Here is an 11,906-nt window from a genome sequence, read left to right on the forward strand (position 1 = left end):
GGACATTGACTACCATGGTTTCACACTTTGTAAATAAACTAAAGTGGAATAACGTTGAATCAGGATGAGAAGTGTAGATTTGGGAACAAGACTGTATAGTTCAAACCCAAATTCATAAGACTCATTATCGTTTGATCAAGTATCAAGATGGATAAAAGTCTATTAATAAGTTAATATACATAAAACTCTAGAATTCCACCAACCTCATGGCGAGGGCCACATGGGTATTAACACAATTACTTACTATTTTTAACATCAGAGAACAGGGCTTGGGATGTGCTCAATGGTGGAGCATTTACCTAGTAAGTGTGAGGCTCTGGGTTTGATCCCTAGCACCTAAAAAAAATAAATAAATAAATTTTTGAAAAATAATAAAATGAATTGATTATGAGAAAAATAATTTGTTTTTCTTATTTTTTTTGTGTGTGTCAAACAGGTAATGTGCTGACATCATAGCAGGTTTGATGGAGACACGTCTCTTACAGTGGTGAGAAAAAGCAATCATGCCTAGGGACCACAAAAGCATCTGGCAATAATAATTTAAAAGTTGGTTGTATAGTATCATTCTTGTTATGTAAAAATAAATCTATACATCCATACTGTTTGAGTCAGCTTTTTCACTACTGTGACTAAATAGACCAGCCCAATTGTAGAGGAGAAAAGTTTATTTGAGGGCTCACAGTTTCAGAGGTCTCAGTCCATAGTCAGCCAGCTCCATTCCTTGGGCTCAAGGTGGAGCAGAACATCATGGTGGAAGAGTCAGCTCACTTGATGATCAGGAAGCAGAGAGAAAGAGAGAGAGAGAGAGAGACTCCACTTGCTAGATACAAATATGTATCTTAAAACCAGGCCCTCAATGCCTCACCTCCTCCAGCCATACCCTACCTACCTTTAATTATCACTCAATTCATCCCATCAGGTGATTAATTCACTGATTATGTTGAGGCTCTCATAATCGAATCATTTCCCCTCTGAATGATCTCATGTTACCTCACACATGAGATCTGGGGGGATACTTCACATGGAAACCATAACACATACAAAGGAAATTCACCATTACATTAATGTCATTTACCTCTGCGTTATGGGATTATAAGGTATGGCTTTTTTTTGTCTTTCTACTTTTGTGATAGTGATGCTTTCTATAGATTTACCATTAATTTAAAATCAGAAAATAAATAAATTTGTAAACATTTATTGCACAATATTAAATACTCATTTAATTGTCTAGCTACCTTGAAAATGACCTACTTAATAAGGTAAATTCTAGTCCCCCATCTCAGACTTGAAATAAGGAGCCCAAAGCTAACAACAGCAAAAAAAAAAAAAAAAAAAAAAAAACTGAACTTCACCCACAGTTTGGTTGTGTCATTTTCCCATCAAGCTAAGTGTATACTATCCTGAAATGGCTCACAGCAAAATACAGTTCAGTAAATATTTATGGTGCCCCAATAGTGTGCTAAGTACAGTAGTGGGCATTTGAGAGAAATAAGCCATGCTCTTTATTTTAATATTTGTCAGAGAGAGTTTGATGCTGTGAGGTTTGTGATTCTCTGTGCCTTTAGTTTTTTACACTCAATCCTGAAGAGGTTGTCCCACTTTCTCAAAAGCTGATTTTGCCCTATAGCTAGCCATCCTTCAGCAAAGCCAGATAAGGTAACAGATAGGTAAAGTTTGTCCAGTATCCAAGCTGAACACAGGATAGGAACCATGTGGGCCAGATGGTCAGGATCAGATCCAGAGGGTGTGGGCTTCCACGTGGAGGGTGGTTCTGTTTGGCACCGTGTGGCTTAACTTTCCATTTTCTGCTCTCTTACCAAGAAAAAAGATATCATGCTGGGGATGTTGCTCAATAGTAGTGTTTGTCTAGAATGAATGAGGCCCCAAGTTTGACCCTTAGCACCACAAAAACAAAACAAAAACAAAAAACAGCAAAACAGAAACAAAACCCAAGATTTTGATCTACTTCTATGATAAATCGAGACAGTCAAATATTTATCTTTGTTTAAAAACATCTCTCCAGCTGAGGGTGTAGCTCTGTGGTAGAGCACTCGTGTTGCTCTAGATTCCAATTTTAATTTAATTCAAATAAAACAAAATAGATTTCTTTTTAAAATAAAGCTGCTCTGGAATATGTGAGTTTTGCAGAAAAGTTGTAAATATAGTAGACAGAGTTCTCATATACCTCCCATGCAGTTTCCACTAAAGTTAAAATCTTTCACAACCATTGGAACATTTGTCAAAAACAACTCAACTCAGGCATTCTTTTGATTTCTCCAGCTTTTCCACTGATGTCCTTCTCCTATCCCAGGAGCCCATTCAGAATCCTTAGTCACCTCCAACCTTTGACAGCTTCTCAGTCTTTTCTTAGTTATCACAGATGCTACTCAAGTATTTTGTGAATGTTCCTCGGTGTGCTTAGCATTTTCTCACAATTAGACTGAGATTATGGGGGTTGAGGAAGAATTCCCAAAGATGAAGCACCCAAGAGGAAGCTTTTAAAGCTTCCTCAACGCCTTTGATGTATATGCATTGTGAATTTTCAAATGGTAAAGGTATTTCTTGTGGAATAAATTTCAAGAGGGGGAAAAAAATGTCCAAGTGCATTTCCCCTTGATCTCTTATAGGTGATTATCTCAATCATATTTTCTAATCAGGTGACTGAGTTTGTCCTCAACATTTTAAAGCGGACTCAGCAATAAGAGACTTATTATGGTTTGGATCTGGAATGTCTCTGAAAAGTTTGTGTTGAAGTCTCGACCCCCAGTGTAGCAATGTCCAGAGGGGGGCTTCAGGGAAATGACCTGATCAAGAGAGCTCTGATCTTACCAGTGGATTAACCCATTGACTGAATGGATTGCTGAGAGGTGGTGGAAACTGTCAGCAAGAGGGCATGGTTGGAGGAAGTAGTCACTGGGGTTGTGCCCTTGAAGACTATTTCTGTGTCTGGCCCCTTCCTCTCTGTCTCTCTCTATCCCCAGCTCCCATAAGCTGAGCCCCTTTCCTCCACCATGCTCTTCCATCATGGTGCTCTGTCTTACTTCAGGCCCAAAGTAAGTGGAACCAACTGACCACGGATTGAAGCCTCTGAAACTGGGAGTCCAAATAAACCTTGCCTTCTCCAAGTTAGTTGGGTCATAGCAACAAAAAAGCTGCCCAACACAGAGTCTTTGACCTTCTTTCTTAGCTGAATACTCCCTGTTAACTAGAAGCAGTGTAGGAGCTGGAGTCACAAAGATGATTAATATGGGCCTCTAGCTCCCTTTAGATGGATTGATAAAGTGTTGCACACTGATCTAAAATAATTTGGTTTCAAGGTCCTTTTTGGCGGATGGCAGTACCTGGAAGGGTACAGATGCCTCCTGCCCAACCACTGGCCTACCAGGTGTCACATTAAAATGAGAGCAAGAAGCTGGGGTGTAGCTCAGTGGTAGAGCTCTTACCTAGTGTGTGTGAGACCCTGGGTTGGAGCGCCAGCACTGCAAAAAGAGAGGGGTGGGGAGAAAGAGAGAGAGAGAGAGAAAACACCTTTCTCTTTGGCCACATTTTGCAATATGAATCAACTTTTATTAGAAAGCAAGTAAAAAAATCCCAACCCTCTGACCCCTTCTGTGATTTTGGTGGAATTCTGCTCTCTTTTCTTTCAGACACTGCAACAAACAAGCTGCAAGAAAGTTTCCCTACTGTGACTGTGTCCCAACAATAGAGCAACTGAATCAAAGACAGAATCCTCCAGGGAGTGGGGTTTAGCTCTCAGGTGCTTTCTATTCTACCCATGAAGGCCAGAGATGCCAACCATATATGTTGAACCCCAATTGTTCTCTAGGTGAAAAATCAGTTTACATATCCCTTATCCAAGAGCAGATTTAGGTATAGGTATTTTAAGTTGCTGAAGTCCCTCTGGGCTGTGGACTCCTGCCAGAATTTTCAGATATTCACCAACCACCCCTGGTATATCAGTTTCTGATTAAGAGATTTTAAATACTAACTAGAAGCTTTAAGTGGAGATAAAAATTAATTTACCTGCACATATTATTTTGTGAGGGAAAGCAGAACAGTATGAATGAACTAATTAGAATATAGTGTGAGAGGAGCAGATCAAGACCTGGAGCCTCGGGTGGGTTTCTGGAGATGGCCATCTTACATGGAACTGCAGAGAAGGGATATTTATTAGGAACCAAAAGGAGATGGGGTTTCAGGTAGAGAGAGCCGCTGAGAAAGGCCTGGGAGGCAGGAGAGAGTTGGGGATACATGTGGATTGGGATCCGAGGTGCAGGGCCAGTGAGAATGGAGATTGGAAAGGGAATGGGGAGATCCTCTTGAGAGTCACACCAGACTGAGGAATGAGGATTTGATCCCGTGGGAAACAGCCGTTAGAAAATTTTAAGTAGCGTTCAAAGTGCACGGTCAGTTTGGGATTTTGAAATATCTCTAGCAGTCACACAGAGGAAAGGAGAGAGGGAGAGGGAACTGGAATTATGGCAGAGAATTAGAAGTTGCTTTTCCTAAATTGCACTCTCTTCCCTTGGGGTTGCAGAAGCCCAATGGGTAACTAAAAGCAGGATAAAGCCGGACACCTCTACCTTCATTTTGTATCTGTCTTCAAATTCCTCTCAGCTCTGCACATGGGTATGTTAATCATGTTAAGGTATGTTCATCTAAAAACTGGTAATACAAGATTTATTTGCCCTAAATTTACCTAATCTATCTGGTCCCCTTTAAGACTGAGAACACAAAGTTAAGAGTAGGTAAGATATTTTTAAGATTTACAGAGAAATTCAATGGTCAAATTTTATTGCTTCCTGTTCCAGACCATAGAGTGGGGCCCAGAAGTCTCCAGGCATTGCCCTACAGATTCCTGGAATACTAGAACCTTGCAGCAGATCACCTCATGATGAGACTGTCCCTCTAGGCAGGAACAATTGTCTCTTGGGGACTTGATTTCCACCTCCCAGGATCACAGGACTGTATCTATCAAGATACACATCCTGAGCAGCAAATGGAGATTGTCCCCTCAAGTGATAAGGACTTCTCTAGAGCCACCTCACCAAACCAGAACTGCGATAATGATCAACCAGACCACAGTTTGACCCAGACCATTCAGTTATGTATACCTCACCCATTGCCCCAATTCTTCTTCTCTTTAAACCCCAAACTCTTATCTGTGTCCCAAGACAAGGCTGAGATGCTTGATCTCACTTTACCTTCCCAAATGGACATATTGGTTAAAGTTCCTTTCTTGCTTTACATCATTATTTTTCTGTTTGGTTTGCAGGACAAGTGGCTGGGCCTGCTTTGTTGAAACCTCCAGGGTTGGACCTCGGAGCTGGAACTCCAATAGCAGAATCAGGGTGAGCAGTTGGAACTCACTGTAATCTAGTGAGACAGAAAGACAGACCACCCATAGGCAACCAGGAAATAGGTCTTGGAAAAGAAAAGGAGGAAGAGAAAATTGGGAAATCAGACTTCTGACCCCAGCTGCTCCAAGCCACAAGGACAGTTCCCCTAGACAAGACCATCTGTAAAAGTTATTTCCTCTTATGCCAACAGACCCCCCATTCCCATTCCTTTGCTAATAAATTCCTAGCGATCACTTTTTTCTTTGCTGAAGAAAACAGAATAGAGAGAGTTGATCCGTCCCCTTTCTGAATCCCATATCCCACCATTCACCTATAGGGACAGATCAAACCCATAAAAACCCCTAGATGACAGACACCCTGGGCAACCTCTCTTGGGACCCTTCTTCTTTGGGAGCTCTGCTTTTTTCTTTGTATTACTCTAATAAATCCTGTTCCTTTGCTTTCACCCTTGTGTCCTTGGATTTCATTCTTCAATTTCACGGGACCACCCACCCATTCACATTTTGTGTTACACCAGCAGTCTGTGTCACAGTCAAGACACAGACCTTGACTGTGAGGAAGTAGCAGCAAAGTGACCTTTTTGACGTTCAACCCCAGGGCTGCAAAATCCCCAATGTACTTCACTAATCCAAAGAAAGAACCCAGAGGGCTCCACAGAGACGGTTGGGACATTTTGTTACTCATGTGCTCCTCAGTGGCAGTGGCAGGTTGGGACAAAATGGAGGCCACTCTGTCTGTAAGCAGGAGGAATGTATAGAATGGGTTGCATGCCCAACGCACAGATGGATTTCTTCAGATGTTTTATGAGAACATTCTTTGACTTTACAACCAAGTTTGCTCAGCTTGGATCCCCACCTAAAGGTGGCAGACAGTTTTCCTTCTCTGCTTCCTTCATTAGCACATGCTTTGGAGTCCTTCTTACCTCACTGGGAACAAGCTCTCCTAGGCACTGACTTGTGTTGACCCCGATGCTGGAGCATGGAGTCTATGCTGGTCTCGATTTTACAGACTTTATTTCTATGAAGTCTTTCATCCTCACAACTTTACAACGTAGGTGTAATTATCATCTCCATTTTAGACACAGAGAGAAAAAGGCCAGTTAAGTTTGCCAAATGAACTACGGGATGTCCAATTATATTTGATTTTTGGATGAACAAAGTATGCCTTTTTAGTATAAGTATGTCCCGTGTAATATTTTATTTGTTAAATCTGGCATCTTGAGTCCCAGAAAGGTGAAGCAAAGTTGTCCAAGATACCATAACTACTGAGTGGCAGCTGGGGGTTGGCCTCAGCTCTGCCCCTGCTTGTGCCTGGCTGCCTCTGCAGGTGGGACAGGAAGACTCTGTGGGGTGGAACCTTGGCCAGTCCATCAGAGATAATCTCAGGGCACCTTCATCTACCCTTTCAATCTACACGTTCTCAGGGGCATACTTAGAACAGTTCTGCAAACCTCTTATAAGCCATCTTAATGCTTAGAGCAAATTCCATGCCCTGTGACTAAGTAACTAAATCCCCTGAACTCTGAAAGTTTCTCTGCCCTAAGGGTTCAGAACCCTTTTAAAGGTTTCCAGTTCCTCCAACCAATGGAATACTGTAATTAGGAATTTATTCAGGCCTGATCTGCAGACGATATGCCTTCATGCTCTATCTACCTGTTGCTACTGGCCTGGGATATAAAATGCAGTTTAAACAGAACCATTTTAATAGATTTAATAAGGTTTCACCTGAGGTACAAAATACAATTATACTTTCAACATTAGAATGTTTCAAATGTTCAGCAAATGAATGCTAAGTATGGGCAACACAATGAGGTACAGGGCATGATTACTACCCGAAGAGATTAGGACCCTAAATGGTTTCATAAAAAAAAAAAAAAAGAAGAAGAAGAAGAACAATGTTCTGTTGTAAGGATGAATGTTGTAAGGAGGGAATGTGGAGAAGGCTATGAGAGTCCAAAGCCAAGAGTTCCTCACATTGCCCACGAAGTGGGATCATGAGATCTTGGCTACTCCAAGTGTAACCTGAAGTCAGCCCCCTCAGCATTGCCTGAGGACAGGGCCCCACACAGCCCTGGAAATCAGGCCCTGCCTGCATTTTAGTAAAGTCTTCCAGTGAGTCCTAGGAACAGCAGGCTGGAGAACATCAGGTATCAAACAATAAGCAACCTTCACACCAGAGAGGATAAAGTGGATCTGGAAAGAGAACTAGCTTTCCCTCTGAGGTCCAGCAGAAAGCCAAGCCCAGGCAAAGGCATGGGCCTGTGAGAAGAAATAAATTCAGGAAATAACCTTGAACGTTGGCACCTCTAGAGCCGAGCCCAGTGGTACATGGAGAGTGGTAGATGGGGAGGACTCCAAGGCCGGCAAACAGCCTACGAGGGGGGAAGCTCATGCTCAGCTTTATTGCCATACTGAAGAGCTTGACTCTTTTAAATAAAAAATTTCAAGCATTCAAAAAAAAAAGTAATAAAAAGGGCAAATGAGTACAAAGTATAAATCAAGCATTATAGATGCATCCTCCCATGTATTCCCATCTACCCCCTTTCCTGGACCCAACCATCGTCCTGAGTTTTGTTGTCACCTTTCTCATATATGCTTTTATAATACTTGCATACATGTTTGCACATATAAATAATGTAGGATTGCTTTGCGTGCTCCATTACTAATACATATTTTACTACATGAAAAACATGTATTTTATTATAACTTTATTTTCTGGTTCAATATTATGTTTTTTGAGGTTTGTCTATGATAATACATGAAGCTCTGGTTAGTGTGTGTGTGTGTGTGTGTGTGTGTGTGTGTGTGTGTGCCTGCGAGCCCTGGGGAGGGAACCTGGTCCTTGCACATATTTGGTACATGATCTACCACTGAGCCACATCCCCAATCCCCCGGTGAATTAATTTTTACCTCTCATATAGTTCTTCCTTGGATAAATATATCACCATCTACTGTATAAAAATGCTCTTAGCATTGAAGCCCAGTGGACATATTCCCAACCGCTACCTCGCCCTGCTGCTGGAATTTGTGGGAACCTGGTCCTTTTTCTGACTGGGACAGTCCAATAAACCTTTTTATTTCAGAGAATCTTTGGTTTTGAGAGTTGGCTTTTAAGAGTTATTTATAGATCTTGAATAATATTCCTTGATATCTGTTTTTTAAATTACTCTATCAGGATTTGGTTATTTTTTTCCCATGTGATTATCATGTCTTTTTCTGGACTTAAGCTTCAAATTTCAGTACAATTAAATCATTCCATGTTTTCCTTTCTGTTTTGTGAATATACCTTTGACCTTATTCCTATCTCGATATTATAAAGCAATCTTCCGGTTTTCTTCTAAAAGTTCGTATGTTTTCTTTTCACATTTGGCGTGTGATTGTACGTCTTTTCATGTTGACAGTCGGTTTTCTCATTGCCATTTACTGGAGAGTTCATTCCCTCGGAACCGTAATGTCCCCTCAGTCATAGGCCAGCATCACACGGGTCATGATCTGCTGCTGTTCTGCCCTCTTAGCTGTGTCTTTTCCTGGTCTTAGATCACACAGAGCCTTTTAATAAGGGAGGACATCTGAGGGGCCAACACTTCCAAAAGCCCTAGCAATTCTCAACACTTAGCTCTTCCACAGTTACTTTGGAACTTGTCAAATTTCCCACCCTACACACACACACACACACACATGACACATGACTTACTCATACATATTCACACATTTATTAAAGTGTTGATTTCCATTGCTCTGAATGTATGGAATAATTTTGGTGTGGCAAGGAGAGATTTGGAATCTTTAAAATAGTCATCCCATCCACAAACATGGAATAACTTTTCATTTATTAGATCTTAAGTCTTTCTTATAAAGCTTTATCATTTTCTATGTAAAGGTTTTGCACGTCTTTGTGTTTTTAAGGAAACCTATTACCATTGTAAATGATTTATTTACAATTAAACTTTCTAGGTTTTGTCAGATTTGTTTCCCAGGTGATTTGTGCTTTCAGAACAACTATATTTTTCAATGTGAATGGAATGATATTCTTATAACATCTACTGAGAATCAGAATTGCTGATTCTCCTGTCCATCATTCAAAACTGATGCAACCAACCTTGCACTAACTCAGTTGCTGGTCTGCCCCTTTTATAAAAATAGCTTATCTTCTAGTTTCACTTCTATGTCAGAGCAGCAACTTCTTTCACTTCTAAAAAATTCAATATATTTTGCTTTGCTTGCTGGATTTTAGATACAACCAAGAGTCATCTCTGAGAGCTGGGTTGATTCAATTAGCCTCCTCTAGCAGCTAGGGCTGAGGAAAGAACCCATGTAGGGGGCTTCTTCCATTTTTTTCCAGAACAGTTTACAGGTTTATTGCATATTCAATTTAACTGCCCTGAATCCATACATTCATGTCATTAGCATATGCTAGTTTTTATCTCCACCTAAGTCTTCATTACTCATTCTCTAACTTTCCCAGGAATATATAGCACTTGGAAAAGAAAAATTGTGCTTTGTCTTGGGGCTGTGGTCCTCCACTCTGAGAGAAGACTGGGACCCTACTCAGCTCTGGAAGAAGGGATCCCACAAGAATAGCACACCTCCTTGTCCACATCTCTCCCCACACTGATGTTGCTGCATTCCAACACTCTTCAGCTCTCTCTGTAGTAACTTCTTATTGCTGTTGTGACAAATAACCACGAACTTGACAGTTTAGCCACATGCATTTTTTATCTCACGGTTCTGGAGGTCAGAAGTTCTACAAGTTTCTCTGGGCTAAAAATCAAGGTGTCAGAAGGGCTGCATTGCTTTTGGAGCAGGACAAAATCCTCTTCTTGATCTTCTTTTTCTTCTGAGGTTGTCCATCTCTTTTGGCTAGTGGGCCCTTCCTCCACGGATGGTAGTTGATTTCTCCATCACATCTTCTCACACTGACTTTCCTGCCTCTTTGTTTACTTATAAGTACTTTCATGAACACTTTGGACCCTGCTGGATAGTCTGGGATTATCTCCCCATTTCAAGAACCTTAACACAATCATGTCATCTAGACCCCTTTGCTATGTGAGGTACCATATTCCAGGTTCCCTGAATTAGGATACAGACATCTTTGGGGCAGGGACATTACTTTGCCTTCCAAACTCCTTAGATGAAAGTTTTTTAAGCCCTAAACTATGACTCATTAGTGACTCATAGAATCAGCTTCATGGTTGGAATCAGCATTTTTAAATAAAATCAGATCATTTTGCTTCTAATAAAGTTAAGTATTTCATCAAGTAAGGGTTTATGTTGTTTCATAGACTGTGGGTTTCCTTTATATGTATGTATATGCTCTTGGTTACCAATATAAATAAAAAATGTATTTCTTACTGTGAGTTGTATTGGGAAGGGGATGGGAAGGTAAGCAACCATGGAACTAGCTAATAGCCTCTTAATTGGTCTTTCTGCCTGCAGGCTCTCCAATCCATCCTTAACACTGCTGCCAAAAAGTTCTTCCTAAAAATAAATTGGACATGTCATTCTGCTTACTAATCTTTAATGGCTTTCCATAGCTGAGCCAGATATTCTCTGTTTGCTCCTCCAAATTCAATGTTCATGTTCCCAACCAGGAGCTTACCATTATGGGCTGCCTCAACCAGTTTGCAACTGTTCCAATTTGCAACTCAGGTGTGCACACTGTCAGAGGTCAAAAGACTTATAGAGAGAGTAGTTTAGGCTAGTTTTTCTTTCAGTTTCTTTCCTACCAGTCAAAGCCAGCTTCATGGGCTTCAACCTGTCCAGTCACAGAGTCTGCTCAAACAGTCTGCACATTTATTTTATATTATGACATCATCTTGAAATTCTCACTGATTTTTGAATAAAGAGTCCTTGTTTTCATTTTTGCACTGGGCCCTCCAAATTATGTCAACGATTCTGTATCTAGGGAACATGTTGCAATGACGATCTTCTACCAAAAACACACTTTGAGAGTCATTCCCTACAACCACAGCTGTTGGGTCCAGTAATTACTCTTCCACCTACCTCTGCAATCCCAGCGGAGGTGGCAGCCTCCTGCTGTTACTGGCCCTGGCACTTATCATCCCTTGTTCATTTTTCTCAATTCTTCCCACCTGTTGAAAGGTTCCATTTTTAAATTTACTTTGCCCCTTTCAAAAAGTGCCATCTGTTTCTTCTCAGGACCCTGGCTGGTAACCTCAGGCTTCGTGATACTATTCAACATCCTAACAGAATAAAGACTCTTCACAATCAGCCCCTGCTTGCTTTTTAGCTGATCTGCCATGTTGCCCTCTTCATACTGTGACTCTGATGAGTCATGCTGTTTCCACAAATAGGCTATGCCGCTTTAGTATCCTGTAACCATGGTCTTTAGTATCCTGTAACCGCTAAAGCGATAAACCCTTAGCTAAACTAATCAAGAAAAAAAGAAAGAAGATGTGAATCTTTAGTATCAGGAATGAAAGAGGTGACATCACTACATATCTCACAGACATTAGAAGATCAATGGAGGAATGAAGAACAATATTCCAAATGTTTCATTAACAAATTAGAAAGACATAAAGTCCCC

General features: G+C 40.9%; 1 non-coding gene across 1 annotated transcript; it reads right to left on the bottom strand.

Moving 5' to 3' along the window:
* Positions 1-426: 426 nt before the first annotated feature.
* LOC114087518 (small nucleolar RNA U13) lies at positions 427-526 on the bottom strand. Its single transcript, XR_003581850.1, has one exon. It is a non-coding gene; the product is annotated as a small nucleolar RNA U13 (small nucleolar RNA).
* Positions 527-11,906: the final 11,380 nt, after the last annotated feature.

The sequence above is a fragment of the Marmota flaviventris genome, chromosome 4, assembly GCF_047511675.1.
Source record: "Marmota flaviventris isolate mMarFla1 chromosome 4, mMarFla1.hap1, whole genome shotgun sequence".
Taxonomy (NCBI): domain Eukaryota; kingdom Metazoa; phylum Chordata; class Mammalia; order Rodentia; family Sciuridae; genus Marmota; species Marmota flaviventris.